This window comes from Engystomops pustulosus, chromosome 7 (genome assembly GCF_040894005.1).
Source record: "Engystomops pustulosus chromosome 7, aEngPut4.maternal, whole genome shotgun sequence".
NCBI lineage: Eukaryota > Metazoa > Chordata > Amphibia > Anura > Leptodactylidae > Engystomops > Engystomops pustulosus.
The window spans coordinates 96,935,833-96,946,328 of NC_092417.1; the positions used below are offsets into that span (position 1 = coordinate 96,935,833).

Sequence of the window (10,496 nt, forward strand, 5' to 3'; positions counted from 1 at the left end):
GCCATGAGGGAGAAGTGTTTAGTTCCTAAAATAAAAGGTCATCTTTACAGCTCTCCCCAAATCCACATTGTTGTTATTTGATATAGCAGTGTCCATGGCATACTACACTGTATTGTGAACCATCGCCACACAATGAAGTCTAAAGCTGCACAAAGCCGTTCATGTATATTTAAGACAAGCCCCTTTCCCCTTAGTACAGTTGTCTGGTAGTTAAGTGATCATATACAAAAAAAAAAAAAAACCTACAGAGGCATCTATACTTTCCCTTACAGACACAGCTTTGGCAGACCCTTCAACACCACGCATGGCTTACAAGAGGCCCGATAACATGATTAGGCCAAACCAGTATATCAATTCCAGAAGGAACAGATTCCCAACTCTAGACAGCTCTCTTTAGACCTGATAGAGTATCATCAGTACAGAGCAGGGTTCTGGTTTGGCTGAGTGAGAGGCTATTGACACAGCTTTGGCCACAGGTCACTAAAGAAATCACTTACATGGTCCCCATCAGTAAACTAGAGAGTGATCTGCATATAAAATAATTGAAGGATCCATCAGGAGTCCATCTTAAATCAAAGATATAATAATTTAAAAAAATTACAATTAGTGCACAATTTTACCCAATAAAATGACACATTGTAACATTAGCCCAAAAGACTACATAATAAATCAATGGGATCCATCAAGATAAGTTTGTGTCAGTCAAAGGTCAAAATGAGAATTATTCGAAAAAAAGAAATTATGAAATAGTTTGAGCCAATTCATTGGCCACTTGGTTGTGATGCATTCAATTTTGGTAAATTTAAAGAGAATCATAGACAAATCTGGTGATATTGTTAATGGATTGCTTCCTGTAAATTCCAATTACAGGCAGTCCCTGGGGTTCCCTTTAAGAACAAACCTACAGAACCTGTCACCAGGAGACCCATTTTAGCACTCCCCCAGTCCCCACAGACCATAGTACATACACTGCCAAAGTGTTTTTGTATAAAAGTCCCCCCCCCCCTTGGGAAACATGTGACCTTTTCAAATATATGAATAACTCCCCTCACTTGGGATTGGCTGTAGAGGAGCAGGGGGCGTCGCTAAGCCCAATGATGGGTGTTTTCATATATTTGAAAAGGTCACATGGAGAAGCTGTTCCCCAAGGGTGGGGGGGGGGGGGACTGCTCCTTTCCAGCTCCTCCCATTTGGCAACTGCCTAGTCACACAACAGATGCTAATGAAAGGTACAATATAACATCTTTTTTTCTCTAAAACCAATTTTTAATACAAAAACACTTTGCTCTGTGGGGGAGTGCTAAAAATGGGTCTTCTGGTGACAGGTTCTCTTTAACTTGAGTTTGTATGCAAGTCTGAACCGTATACTTTATTATTGTAACCCCAGTCAAAATTATTTTGGTCTCTTTGACAACTGGATTTTAAAATGTTGGATTGTCATAAGAACCAGGAAAGCTTAATTACAGGCACCATTGATAACTGTTAAAGGTGTTTATTGTAGTCTAGGACTAAAGTACAGTAAATTACCAAAATCCAGAGGTCTGTTTGTAACTAGGGGTCGTATGTAAGTCAGGTGTTCTTAAGTAGGGGACCGCCTGTAAATAGCAGTATAAATACCACTTCTGTATATATAACACAATACACACAAACACCATGTAGCTATGACAATTTAATGTATACATAGTAGTAGTCTAACTGTTACAGGGCGGACCTTTACTATACATTAACCAGACACCAGTACGATATTCAGTAGAGAAATAAACAGTCCGGCTCCTCCAGCAGTAACCAGTCTGATTTGTTCAGGAATGAAGAAGGTTATCTGAGGTGCATTCTCTGTGTTATCCCTGTATACAGGAGGCTCCGTGCCAGCCTCCATCAGGAAGAATCGGAAAAATGCTTGAAACATCTAACAGGCAGCTCCAACCTTCAGAAACTAAACAACACAGAGTCCCTCCATCCTGCAGAGCTTTCCACTTCAGCAGCCTACTTATACACTGGGTTACCATTCACTGACAGCAAGCGGCAACCTTACAGATGGCAAGGAGTAACTGAACAAATAGAATGATTATTATAATTAGAAATGAACAGTGTATTATAATCATTTATCACCTTACAAATGGAAACATTTATGTAGGCGGCAAAATGGGACCAATCTAATGAGTGAAATGAAAAGAAGGTAATTCTAGAGCAAGTGGTTCTGTAAGACCAAAGTAAAGAGATCCGAAGAAACTTGAGACTTTTGGGCTGAGCGCTCCGTCCACTGATCGTAATGTAATACAGAAGGTCGCTCCTCAATATTGTATAGTATTAACACTTCCAGCTGTAATTCCGGGAATAACAGGCACTTCCATCTAAAGAAGTGCCAGGATTATACATAGACCTCACAAATCTGCATGTAAATGATTGGCAACATCAGGGAAAGCTCCTTACACAGACAATGAGGCATGTGCCACTGTGTCTCACCAAAAGCGGCCAAGTTATGTAACTACATACAAGCACAACTGATGAGGAGCCAACACCAGGTATAGTTTTGTCAGATACAAGATATGGAAGGCAGCCTTTACTACTGACTAAACTAGCCACATCATCGTTCAATCCTACACGTCCAGGATATGCTCAGATACAGTGTCGGCTGGGTTTCAATGGAAAAAAAATTATAACACAGTTGTTCACATGCTCCTCTGTTTACCGACATCTTGTGGACCCAATCTCCACTCAGATACAGGAGCCTGCTGTTAGGGTTTCACTGTACTAAAAAAAAGGGGTGTTTAAGATTATGTGATCAAATAGGTTGTTCCATAACCCTCAGCGCTTCACTTCCGGCCATACATAGCATGGTGGTTGTTATTGGGATTGCTTGAATGGAACGGAGATGCAAACAGTCCTAGGGCACTGCAAATTAGTCCATATCTGAGCAAATATATTAAAAGATACCCATTTATAAACTATTAATAAAAGCTATAACAAATAAACGTGGGAATACCTAATACTCTCACATTTGTTATACCCATTTATAAACGATTAATAAAAAGTTATGTTTTAATATATTTGCACAGATATGGACCACTTTACACTTCTCCAGGACAGTTTTGGGCTTATGTTATATAGTGTCCTGCTGAAGCATTTGGTCCATTTTTAAATTTGTAAAAAGGAGATGCAAAAGTCCACGAGTCTGAAGAAGTGTTGCCCACTGGCCTTAAAGGGAACCTGTCACCAGGAGACCCATTTTAGCACTCCCCCAGTCCCCACAGAGCATAGTACATACACTGCCAAAGTGTTTTGGTATAACAAATTGGTTTTACAGAAAAAAAGATATGTTATATTGTACCTTTCATTAGCATCTGTGTGACTAGGCAGTTGCCCAATGGGAGGTTCTGGAAAGGAGCAGTTCCCCCCCACCCTTGGGAAAAAATGTGACCTTTTCAAATATATGAATAACTCCCCTCACTCGGGATTGGCTGTAGAGGAGCAGGGGGTGTCGCTAAGCCAAGTGACGGGTGTTTTCATATATTTAAAGAGGTCACATGGAGTAGCTGTTCCCCAAGGGTGGGGGGGGGGGGAACTGCTCCTTTCCAGACCCTCCCATTTGGCAACTGCCCAGTCACACAGCAGATACTAATGAAAGGTACAATATAAACCAATTTTATATACAAAAACACTTTGGCAGCGTATGTACTATGCTCTGTGGGGACTGGGGGAGTGCTAAAAATGGGTCTCCTGGCGACAGGTAAAATTATAAAGTTGAATATATGGGAATCTGAGGGAAACAATTTTTAGCTAAAAGAAGGGTGTTACTTACTATGGGGAACTAGCCTCTAGCTGTATTTATGTCAAATGTGGTGACTGGTTCCCTTTAAGTTTGTGGGGGTGTTCAGTCACAGACTGAAAACAAGTCCCTATCACCGACATGAGACAGTGGATTAACACAATTCTTTATGCAGAGATACAGCTCGACTTGCTGCAAACCAGTTTATGAAGATAACATAATGGAAAAATACCCAACCTCTGCCATTCAATGCAGCAATGTATAATCCCACCTTCCTCGCACAAAAGCTCCTAAGACAATATCAAAAGGCCAGAGGTGTTTACCAGTCCCCAAACTAATCAGTCGAGGAGTAATCTTTTACCATTAACAGAAACCTGCGTTCCTTCCCTCCATGGATCGCTGCCTGGAATGTGACTTTGTAACCTTGTCGTGAATTGACTCCTGCAGCTTTCAACAGACCCCTGCGCACCAATTTGCCTCACAATGTAACAGGATGTGTCCCTCCAGTCATTCCTCCTATTCCCTTCCTATCAGTTAATGAGCAGCCATGAAGCTGGACCTGAGCGCTGGAGTAGGGGAAACTTATTACAAAACTGCTGGAAGGAAACAAAGATAGACAAACATCGGCCATTAACACGTCAACTACTCCCTGTATCTGAATGATAGATCAAGGACAGCACATCACCACTCCCTTTAATGAATGCCAGGACCTTCCCATGGTGCACACCAGCTATTATTATACAGTATATTCCCCTGAAATCAGAAATATCAACAGTAAATATAAATCAATGAATCATTCTCCAATGTCATTACATATGTATGCATTTATGAGAAAGGTACATAACCATAAATTCAATCCTGCTAGACATCAGATGCTCCCAGTTACAAGAGTGAAGCAAAACACTATGTTGTTTCTATTATAAATCTGGCATTGACACAGAGAATACTACTACTACTCATTTTCTTCCTATGTTTATGTCCTATGTCTCAACCAAGATGGCTACTGCTAAGCCAAGTCTAATCTAGGCAAATTGTACCTTAATTTTACATCTAAAATCTGAAACAATAGTGCACAAGATCTCAAACTCCTTTGAACGCCCAATTTTTGTTATTCTATGTGTGGATTGGGTGCTGTGGAAATGAGCCGCTGAATCCACAATGAAAAACGGTTGCAACTCTACCTCAACTATCCTTAGCCTTACAGCTCTCACGAGCTTTCTCAGACTCCCGACAAGACATGATTTATGGTACAATGGTCGTATTTCATGTGTCTCCAATTCTACCTACAGTTCAGGCCTTTGGAAAAGCTGGGTGATAGCATGCGGGACGTATCATCCTAAATCCTTTCAAAGGAAATAGAACATAATATTACTAGTCTCACTTATATTTATTGTTGGTGAAGGAGGAGATGTTTCTTTGGTCCCATACATATTGCCACTGTATATTAACCATTATATGGTATGGCACTAAGCAGAATAGGATCACAGATTAAAGGGTTCATTCACAGGGACGTATGTAGCAATAGGCGCACGGAGCGATACGGTACCGCTCCATACACAGGGAAAAAAATTGTTCATGTCTAGGACATCTTTCCCCGTGTGTACGGCTATACTCCGTGCATCTCTATGGAAAGGGGAGGGGGTCACCTCTCCAGTGCGCTGGGCGTGTGCCCACCCGGCTATAGCCAGACAGGCACACATTCGTGTGACTGTAGCTTTATCTAAAATCGCCAACATCACAGGCCAAGCAAAACATGTCAGGATCTTTATGTAAGTGGAGTCTCCATTACAATAACACGCCACCATATATGCAGACATGGTTGTGTGCATGAAGCCTTAGCTAGCAATATAGGGCAGCTCTCACACCACATGTCCAGATCACCTCTCAGGGTAAGAATCAGGCCCCTCATGCAGGATTGGTGAAATTCCAGTGCACATTACTTAGAGGTCTGGGTCTTAAGATTCCTTCATTTGCTACATGCTGAAAGTTTAATCCATAGGTTCTTGCACTGCTGCTAGACATTGACCTCCAGCTCCCACCACATGAATCCTTTCATTGCTGTATGACTACATAATGTTCTATTGCTCAATGTATAGAAAGTTAAACCTTTAACATATATAGCATACCAAAATCTCCCACCCCCTCCAATATGATCATACACTATTGTCAGGGGAAACGCATATTATCGCTGCATTGGTGCGAGTCAAGAATTACACTCCATCCATAAAATCAATATATGTTGTGTAATGTGTCCATATAGAGCTGGAGCAGCATCTGCCTGCACTGGAAAACGCACTCTACCTCCATAAGTCCAACAAGGACCAAAATTAATCTAAAGCCAATCGGCAGGGTGTCTGGGTAGACACCTGCAAGCACCAGTCAGCACATGCACATGATTTATTTTCGTTTGCTGATCGCACACTGACGCATTGATTACAATGGACCAAGGCAGATAAAAGCATTTTTTCACAGGTCCATGTGGAGGCTGCTGGAAACTCAGAAGAGGTCCTCTTCCTACCCGTTTTTTGCAGCTTGGGCCTTCCCCTAGAAGACCATGGGAACTCAAAAACAATGGATGGGACACAGATGTCATCCATGTGCCTGCCATATTTGCAATCATGTAAACATTCAAGAGGTTGGGGCAAACTAGGCCACTAGCTGTCACTATCATTTATGTCTAAAGTTATAGACCATTACGTGGTCATATCAACCAACTGCTACAACACAAGGTCTAGAAATCATACAGTATTTAGAAATAACATTTAGAAAAACCTCTGATATGTTGGAAAATTGATTGACACGAATAAAACACGGCAGCTGATATCTTATCTATATACAATTCCCAATCGAAATTACTTCCCTCCTCAGCCTTTCACCCTTGCAGACAATCACTCCTACTATTCCCCGACACACTTCCAGCCATCAGGAGTAATTTCTCTGCACAACACTGCTTGTCTTTTACATAAATGACCAATTTCAGTATTTACAGACCATCACATCCTTCTCCTCTATTCTTCCCTTTACATGTTAGTTCCCTAAATTGCTGAACTGTTGTCTTATACAAGGCAGGGGACACAACTGCCAGTGAGGAATTGATACAATCTGTTCTCCAGGGAGATCATAGCCCAACTTCATGCATACTTTTCACCTGGCGGGGGGGGGGGGGGGGGGTTACGCTACACTTGGATATTTGGCAACTGGATAAATAACTAATCCCCTTTAAGTAAGCAGATGAGATGTCAGTGGGGATCCCTGGAAACGCATGTGCGTTCGGGCCGAGGACCGCCCACTGTGCGCTAGCGTTGCGTTATGAACGTACGCCTACTGGAACGTGTGACCGCGGCCTCAGATGCCGAAAGTTTAGAACCCAAAACAACACTATAGGGGCAGAGCGCTGAAGCCGTATATAGACATTAATATAAGACCTAACAAAAAGTGGGCAACTCCACACTGCGGGCCACTAGCCGGCTCCCACGTTCTGGACCTCACAACGACCCCCAGGCTATGCAATGTGCGGATATAACTTTTGTGATACTAAACTCTGTTTTATGCAAGGGCACTACCTACCTCCAAAGATAAGTAGGTGACAGTTAACATCAAACATGTCCCTTCCCTCAGCATTTATAGGGACACAGTCACACAGTAAGTTTTGTGTCCAGTATCATGTATATCACTTCAGCAGAAGCCCAGGCCTAACTGTACATGCTTGGAGTTGTAGTCCCACAGCAGGCAGTGTCTGGAGAGAGAGTCACATCTAGTATGAGAGCTGTCCAGTCAGAGGGCCCCGCCTCACCCGGACAGCCTTTTCATTCAGCTCCAGAGCCCAGGCTGTGCCTCCTGTCAGTGATCACACTCTCCCCTCCGTGACATTTCCTCCCGTGTCACAGTGCCCTGCCTCCCAGACAGCCCTGAGGGTGCCGGCAGAGCCCATACTCCCCAGGGGAAGCCTTCCCACCCACTCCCAGCTGTCACAGTCCACCACAGACCCCCACACGTCGCTGTCACTCTCACCGCCCGGTGTTGCTGCTATTTCCTCGGCTCCGGGACACCCAAAATGGCGGCTGATGGGCCGCAGCACCGCGGCTGCGCGGAAGGATCTTAATGAAGCCAATGGGAAGACGTCCCGTGAGCGTGATGACAGGATTGTGTGTGGAATCAGGATAAGGGGAAGACAAGGAAGACGCTGCAAGATACAAGTGAACAACCGCTTACTGCGATTCTTCCTGCTTGGCCTGGATTTCTTTTACCGATCTAGCGGAAGGACACCAGTGAGAAGCGTCCAGGGAAGCCAATGATGACGTCAGCTCAGTGCCCCGTCACTGCCAGACCCGGAAGCTGTGGAGGGCGGTGCCCCTGATGTCACCTGGTACACTTTGGGCGTGGAGTGATGACGTCGTTTGCTACTGTCATCCACGGGATCCTCCCCTTAATACTTTTTCCTTCCATATGAAGAATTTAAAGGGCACTTCCTTTTTTGCTATAAAAAACATGCAATAAGAGAAAAAGGATGTTTGTTTTTTTCCCCCTCATATTTATAGTCCAATAACCTTTGTATTTTTCTGTTGACTTGTGATAGGAGGCCTTGATGTCCTGCATGACAAGTTGTATTTTATAATGGTACCATTACATTTTCTTTATAATATATTGTGGCCCTGGCACTCATGCTTCTGTATTATTATTCAGGTTGTGGTAAATTTGCATCCCTGCCCTGGTCCTCCATGTTTCCCCATTTTACCATTACAACTTATTTTAAATGGTGTGTGCGAGTCTGCAAGATATTACAACTTCTTCATCCCTTGCTTACCAGAAACATGGCATCTAAGTCATGATACATCAGCACCTTATGAGATTTTTTTCCAGTTACAGGAAAAAGCTATTTTTTATGGTTATAATGACATAAGTTAAATTGGCGATTTTATTTAAAATTGGGAACAGGGATGCTATTTTTATCTCTATCTCTATATTTATCACTATTGTTTAGTTTCTTTAGCAGGTTTAAACATGTAATCATATGAGCAATCATAGAATTACTGCAGTACCTCTGTATTGCTGTATATTGTCCATTTATCATCCATTTATGGAACACTTCTTTGGAAAAAAAAAAACATTAAAAACTAGAGAATCTAATTTCCCTATGGGTCATACTGTGGTCAGATATATTATCCAGGAGGTCAACTTTTTGAAATGTGAATATATTAATGTAAACATTGATTTAGGTGATGGATTGCAGTATTAGGTGTTTAAAAGAAACCTAACATTTGTTTTTATGCATTGTGAAGCAAACATAGCTACACTGATGTAGAAAGATATCTTGTTTAATCCCTGATCCAAGTGGTTTTGCTCAAAAACAATTATAAAATTCAGGACCTTGGGAAAGCTGGGTGCATACCGACTGCTGTGTTTCACAGAGTTTCCTGAACTGTCCAGACAGGACTTATCAATCTGAGCTGAATGACTTATACACAGCAGCTGGGGGATGGAGCAGTGATCGATTACTTCTGCCTGTCAGGGACAACGCAGTGAATACAGCGTTCTCTGAAGCAGTTCATAATTAGAGTAAGGGGAGAGACGCGCCGGAGCTGCCACAGGAGCAACAGAGCCACATTATCATAATTTTTTTTTTTTTCAGCAAAACCACTCAGTTCAGGGATTAAATAAAATATGTTTCTGCATCAGCGTAGCTACAGCATTTTCAAGATATGTTTAGTTCACAATGCATAAAAGCAAATGGTAGATTTCCTTTAAACTCCTAATACTATAATCCATTGCCTAAATCAATATTAATATGTTCACATTTCAAAATAAAACATCTAAACTATAACTGATGCTTAAAGGAAACCTACCACTTAAAAGTGATAGGTTTATACACATATATAAACATATGCACCGAGTTATAAGCTAATATAACTTATAATTCTAAGATAGGGGCTTTGTTCCCTTAACAAAAATATGCTCTGGCACCAGCTCACCCTGAGCTGGTGCCATGTATATGTGTATAAACCTACCACTTTTAAGTGGTAGGTTTCCTTTAAAATGAGAAAAAAAGAAAATTGGAGCAGCCCTGGTATAGGTCAATCACTGGTGCAAGACTTCAAAGTGGCTGATCCAGACGCAACAAAAGTTCACCAGAAATATACAATGGCGAAGCAGCACTCTTTAAAAAAGTATTTCTTTATTCCACCATGATAAAAAAAAGTGATGTTTCAAACGTTGCCTTTTTATCATGGTGAAATAAAGAAATTCTTTTTTAGCCCCCACGGGACTCAGCCTCTTTTGGCTTTAAGGACGCAGCCCCATTTTTCAAATCTGCCCTGTGTCACTATAAGTGGTTATAGCTTTGGAACGCTATGAGATTGTTTTCTCGTGACACATTGTACAGGCAGTCCCCGGGTTACATACAAGATAGGGTCTGTAGGTTTGTTCTTAAGTTGAATTTGTATGTTAGTCGGAACTGTATATTTTATCATTGTAACCCCAGCCAGCCTTTTTTGGTCTCTGTGACAATTGGATTTTAAAAATGTTGGGTTGTCATAAGAATCAGGATTAACACTAAAGCTTCATTACAGACACCTCTGATAACTGTTATAACTGATCAATGTAGCCTAGGACTAAAGCACAATACATAACCAATATCCAGTGGTCTGTTTGTAACTAGGGGTCGTATGTAAGTCGAGTGTTCTTAAGTAGTGACCGCCTGTACTTCAAATTAGTTTAAAAATTTGGATGAAAT

General features: G+C 41.8%; 1 protein-coding gene across 1 annotated transcript in view; it reads right to left on the reverse strand.

The window, feature by feature from the left end:
- Positions 1-7,972, reverse strand: part of AP1G1 (adaptor related protein complex 1 subunit gamma 1) — a 35,091-nt gene extending 27,119 nt beyond the window's left edge. The window contains exon 1 of the mRNA XM_072117313.1: positions 7,778-7,972. The gene's annotated coding sequence lies outside the window, so the exon portion shown is untranslated. The remainder of the gene's footprint in view (positions 1-7,777) is intronic.
- Between the last annotated feature and the right edge of the window lie 2,524 nt (positions 7,973-10,496).